Raw genomic sequence first — 6,274 nt, 5'->3', positions numbered from 1 at the left:
TAGGGAGAAGTCTCTATAAAAATGCAAAATGAATTATATTGAAGAAAACACTTGTAAAACATATAATAGGCAATTTTTTGCACAAAACTGTATGTCTTGGAGAGATGCACACAAGAATGTTTTGTTTTTTAAATGCAAACCAATGTGGAAGTCAGGTAAACAGATCTTAAGGCTGGAAAAATAAGAAACTGGGGAAAACTGAAATAGAAAGAATCATCTATACATGGTCTCTGCACAAGAGAACTCTCCACAAGGGAGGGTGTTTGAAAAGGGGTGAGGGGCTGCCGGCTCTGCAGGCAAGGGGTGGCATAACTGGGCTCCTGAGGCCCACAGGGGTGCCATAGAAAGAATGTAGTTGGTCAAGGGAGCCGTGGACCCAAAAAGGTTGAAAAACTCTGGGCTAGTATATCTGGATACTGGGTTTCACATCCCTCAGCACTGCCTGATAGTTGTCCAGTAAGAAGCACCATTCACCACTTGGGCTGTAGCATTCTTCACCAACTACAGCCTTCGGACCTGCTCCTAGGGTAGCCACACATAAAGTGCTTTACAATAGTCGAGACGTGAGGTTACTAATGTGTCACGGTGGGCAGATTATCTCTGTCCAGGAAAGGGTGCAGTTGATGTACCAGCCAAAGTTGGTGATAGGTGCTCTTCATCTCAGTGGCCACTTGGATCTCCACAAACAAAGATGGTTCCAGGAGCCCCTGTATTCTTTCAGAGAGAGTGCAACTCCATCTTGAACAGGCAGATTCGTCAGTTATCGGACCACTTACCCACAGTATTTCTGTCTTAGCAGGATTCTGATCTATATACTTGGTGAAGCAATATCCATTGGACGACGGATACCTTCATGCTGATACTGGACACTGGGAATGATTGAGCTAGATGTCACTATTAATGGACTATTTCTTTGACAAAGAATGGCTTTTCTCATGACTATAGGTTTGAAATGGCCAATAATCTTTCGTAGGAATTAATGGTATATACAGAGATGCAGAAAAAAAAGCCTGCCACTGAAACAGAAAATGCAAATTTTCATCCATGGAGGTTTGTATAACTTTTTTTCCTGTCAGGCTGCCAGTTGTAACCATTCCTCATTCAGCCATATCTTGTTGTTTGACATTCATATGCAGCCATTATTATTAACATTTGCAGTGATTATGACAGATTGCACATTAGGATATTTAATTTTAGACCAGGTTAGTGGCAATAGATTCTCTCCAGAGGCTCTGATTAAATGTAAAATTTCATTCCATTAATTTGCTGCTTCTATAAAAAAGTATATTAAATGTTTTGTAAATGACAAAAGATGCTTTTAAAATGAGTGGTACAGAAGACACAGTTTTGCTTGCAGAAACGGTACAGCATTGATATAGGATTGCTCATTTACATTTTATTTTTTAAAGGTGTGATAGCTGAATAGCTAATGCAGTGTTCTGTGGATGAATGCAAACCAAACCAGGTTCATGCCATCTTTTTTTTTTTTTTTTGGTATGGGTTGCTCACTTATATGCTGGCCACACTCCCTGTGAGGGGAGAATTATTTCTTTTTTGTGGCTGATAGCTGCATCCTGGGACATTCACAAAGAATTTAGGGATAGGACTATGTATCTTTAAAATGAAAGAAGATTCCATATGCCTGCACTATGGGTGTCTGACAAAATTATTTTTGGTGGGCAGGCCAGGTCTGTGACTTGCAATTACAGGCTGTTGACTATGTCCAGAAAACCATCCTGTGGCTTTAAAGAACTGGTTCAGATGTTACAGGATTGGCATGGTTGCCACTTACACCCATGCTTGGATCCAGCATCACTCCAAATAATATCTGAAAGGCCATATATGTTAAACCAAGGACATTGTTCCTGTGGCAACATTGCTCTGAGCTATGAATATTGTGTACCAGCAGAGCTCAGTTGCTGGTGATGCTGGCATGAGAATCAAGCATGTATTTCTCAACCTATATACAGTATATGTACAGTTACTTATTTGCTGCTGCACACAGTCTACAAATTGTCCTTCAGGTTGCTCTTCTCTTATAGCAATATAATCATTTTCATGCATTGCATTTATTCTCTTTTACTGAAGCAAAATATGGTTCTCCTCCCAAATGGCACATCACTTGCTTCTTGTGACTGCAATGTGTGATGAGGGATGTATGTATTATGTATAACTATTGGGTTTTGCCTATATGACAGAGGTAGCTGTGAGTGGACAATTATCTTTCCCATGTCTGACATTTTTTGCATTTCTACTTTTTTATTCTTGGTTGTCTTTTATTATTAAAAAAATAGCATCCTTAGTGACTGTGTGCTTTCCTAATTTTATTAAACCATACCACTGGAATGCTCATTCAACAGAATATACCGGTATTCCATCAGCATCATTCCTAATTTATTTCTGCTCCATATTACCCTACCAATTCAAAAGCAGTGCACATGCTGTGCACCTGGGGGTGGGGCTAGTCACACGGGGGGGCGGAACTAGGGGCGCCACCCGTGACAAGCTTCCCGGGGGGGGTCACCACCTGCGGCAAGCGGCCTGGGGGGGCACCACCCACCGCACCCCCTTCCTCCACCACTGTTCAAAAGTATTTGTTTCTAGTTTTCCTTCTGTCCTTGGTCTCTCCATGTGAATGTTCACCTAATGCTGAAAACAGAAGCATGCATAAATACCCTCCCAAAGCAAATGTGTCTCCCCAAATCATGGATCCCTTCAGTGATGCTGAATCAGGACTGGCAAGAAAATTATGCTAAATATAAAGGCTTGGATCCAAACCTTTTGATCCATGAATGTGTTCATTTAATATGTTTTTCTATGAGCAGAAAGGGTCCTTTCATGATTACAGTTCTCATTCCATGAGTGGACACTGGTTTTGTTCATGCAGCAAAATGTTAGAATCACAGTTCTGGTGGCACATGCCTTTTCTGAATATGTGTGCTTTGTTTATAACTAGGAGGAAAAGTTACCAGCAAGAATGAAAACATCCATCCTATTCCTTTTCAGACCATCTTCTAGAGGTACAACATCAACATTGGTTGTGTCCAACGTCATAGCACAGTTTATTGCAAACCAGGTGTAGATTATTGCTTATGTCACACTTAGATGGAGCAGGGTCACAGAACCATTTTCTACCACAAATGCAGAATATCTTTGTGTGTGCAAAAATGCATTCTGAGACCAAGGTATACTTTTAGAGGAAAGGAAAGAAAGAAGTGGCAAAGAAGGATCTATAATAAGAGTTAGCCTTTAATGAAAGAGAGCTCCAGCTGCTCCTGTCTTGAGCTCATCGGCTTTGCTAGCCTGAAGTCCCACTGAGGACATGTACACAGCAACAAACATAGCTTAGCACAGCTGAGCCAAATAAAGGTGCTTTCTCTGGGCAGTTATCTGACTCACTGAAGACTTAATGAGGAGGAGATATACAAACCATCAGATGCCGAGTGCCTAGGAAAGATCTGGATTGTGGAAAGAACGGAATGAATCAGTTCTAGTTGTGCCCTGTAGACCTAGACATTCTCCCTAGGCTTGCTGTCTGGCTCATTTTAAACCAGTTGCATCTTGTTATCTCTCGTTTACTACTGGGAACCAGACAGATTTTCAAACATTTAATAGGGCACCAATCTAGAGGAGGCTCCTTCCTCCAGCGTTTCAAGTCACATCTGATTATTCTTCACAAGTAACTATATTTAATTTCTGGCCAGTTGATTGATGAAGTAGTTTGCTAGGAAGGAACATGGGAAACTGCCTTATATCAAGTTGGACCACTGGTCCGCCTAGCTTAGGACTGTTGACCCAGATTGGCAGAATCTCTCCGGGGTTTTAGAGAGGATTCTTTTCTGAGGCATACCTCAAGATATTTGGGATTGAATCTGGGACCTTTTGCATGTAAAGCATGTATCCTACCACCGAGCTTCAATTCCTCCCTAAGTAAACTGCTAGCAGCAGCAATATTTATTGTCATTATCATTAATAATACTTCACTTATTTCATTCAGTTCTTTCAGCAGTAGCATAATATCCTAGGGAGCAGCTGAACCATTGAATTTTTGCAGTATCTGTAGCTTCTGAGTCAGCCTGAGAAGCAACAAACCTCTTATTGGTCTATTATTTTCATAAAAGGAACAATTATTACAAAACCAGTGCTTTTTTTCAGCCGGAACTCACCGGAGCTCAGTTCTGGCACCTCTCAGGTGGGCTCCATTGCCATTACTGTATAAGAGAACAAGAGAGGTGTTAATGCACCTCTTTTTCAAGAAAAATAGCACTGCACAAAACAGAACACACATTTGTCTCGGCACTTCTCAATGTGTGGGATGGTGAAAATGCAGCATACAAGTCCTTAATTTCTTTACTACTATTGACAGCTAGAGTGGAGATAGCCCCAAACTGGAAACTGGTAGATATCTTGACCTTCGATATGTGGCTACATAGACTTTGACATATTGATATGGTGGGAAAATTGACTTTCGTCATAAAACTTGCCAAAGGAAATGCTAAACCAATGGACTTCTCTGCAGTCTGGCATCCATGCATGGGTTATGTCAAAGCAAATGAACAGAAACTAAATGTGTCAGAAGCTTTTCTCCAGCTCTAGGATAAGCCCTGCTTTTTCTATGGAAAATTCAGTCATAAACATTTTTACCTTCTGTATAGTCCAGCGGAGAGGTGGGTGGTACAGGGGGAGGGTTGTTGTTAAATTTGGGCTTACTATATTTTGTTCCCGACATGTTATGACTATTGAACGTACCTAAATTTTTGTGTCAGCGCTATTATGGGCCCAGGCACAGTGAAGCAACGAGGGTGGGGTGCAGACAGAAAACAAAGACCAAGAGACATGAATTGGATTGAAAATATGGCACCAACTTTATTTATTAAAATCAAAATGGGTTTGACATAGTCATTGGGCATTGGGCATTGGGCATTCTGCCTGCGGGTTGATTGGCCACTGAGCTTGACCAATGTTAGGGGTCCTTCACAGCATGAACTGCTTCTGGTAGACCCCAGTGAGTGGTGGGAAGTGCTTTGGCTTGTTAGCCCCTGAACTGAGCTGCTGGACAGGAAGGACTGCCTTCACAATCCCTTAACGGGATCCCTCAATGGGATGAAGCCCCTTCCTCTGCTTGTTCCTACTAAGGATCCAGCCCAATGACTCTTTTGCTATAAAGTTGCAATGTTTCCTATGAGCTGGTCAGTCCACAAAGTTTCAACATGCAGAACTGGCCAATCTGTTTGCAGGAAAATTCCTCCCCAGCCCTGTAACCAGGGACTGACAGACGTCCACAATGAGGTCCAAGAATTGTGACATTCTGCTTTCACGGGAACAGCTCTGAAACAACAGCAAGCGTACGGCGGGTAGGTGGGAAAGCTGAATGTAGATTGCAGGGCTGAGAGCACCACAGATCTTTATATATCTCAGAGTGTGCCTGGATAAGTGAAAATCATCACATTGAAATTTTATGCAAATCTCTGGTTTTAGTCCTCTTTCTGGTAGGGAGTGAATATCCCCCCCTTTTATGAGTAAGGTATTACCTTACTAAAAAATTGTATTAGCAAGACGTCAGAGACAAAGGGAAGTAACTGCAGGGAGACTGAGTAATATTTGGCAGGGACTTCTTGGTAGCTGCTCCCAGGATCAAGAACTCTTTTCTAAGAAGGCCCATCTAGCCCTGTCCCTGATGGCTATCTGCAGTCAGGCAAATACATTTTTATTTATAGGGCATTTGCTCATAAGCTGGCTTCTAAATAAGTGTTTTCATTTAATTTATTGGTGTTTTACCTGCCTTTTGTCATTTGTTTCTCCTATATTATTATATGTATTGCAATGTTTTATTGCTGTTAACTGACTTTTTTGTTACTCCATTTTGTGAAACAGCGAGACACAAATTTCACAATAAATAAATAAAAGTGTGATGATTAATTTGACTCCCCCACGTATGTCACTGGGTGCTGTGGCGAATGAACAATGATCATACATGTGTGAACCGATCCTCATATGAGAACCATCTCTAAGGAGAATTTTATGGCCTCTGGCTGGCTGCAATAAATAAGGGATAAACAGCATGTAATTTTCTTTGCCACACAGTGAGAGGTGCTTGGCAGCCAAGTTATACGAAATTAGAGACTGTCACTTACTTAATAAATTTGCATGCAGAAAAGCCAAATGGTTTCCTCTCAGACTTTTATGGACTTTGACAAGGAAAACAAGATGCTAATGCTTCTAGCCTGGAAAAGTCTGCCATATAAGCAACACCCCTGCCCTCGATGACCAATTT

Source organism: Podarcis melisellensis (assembly GCF_964234715.1).
Source record: "Podarcis melisellensis genome assembly, chromosome: 4".
In the NCBI taxonomy this organism is placed as follows: domain Eukaryota; kingdom Metazoa; phylum Chordata; class Lepidosauria; order Squamata; family Lacertidae; genus Podarcis; species Podarcis melisellensis.
This window is presented reverse-complemented; position numbering follows the sequence as displayed.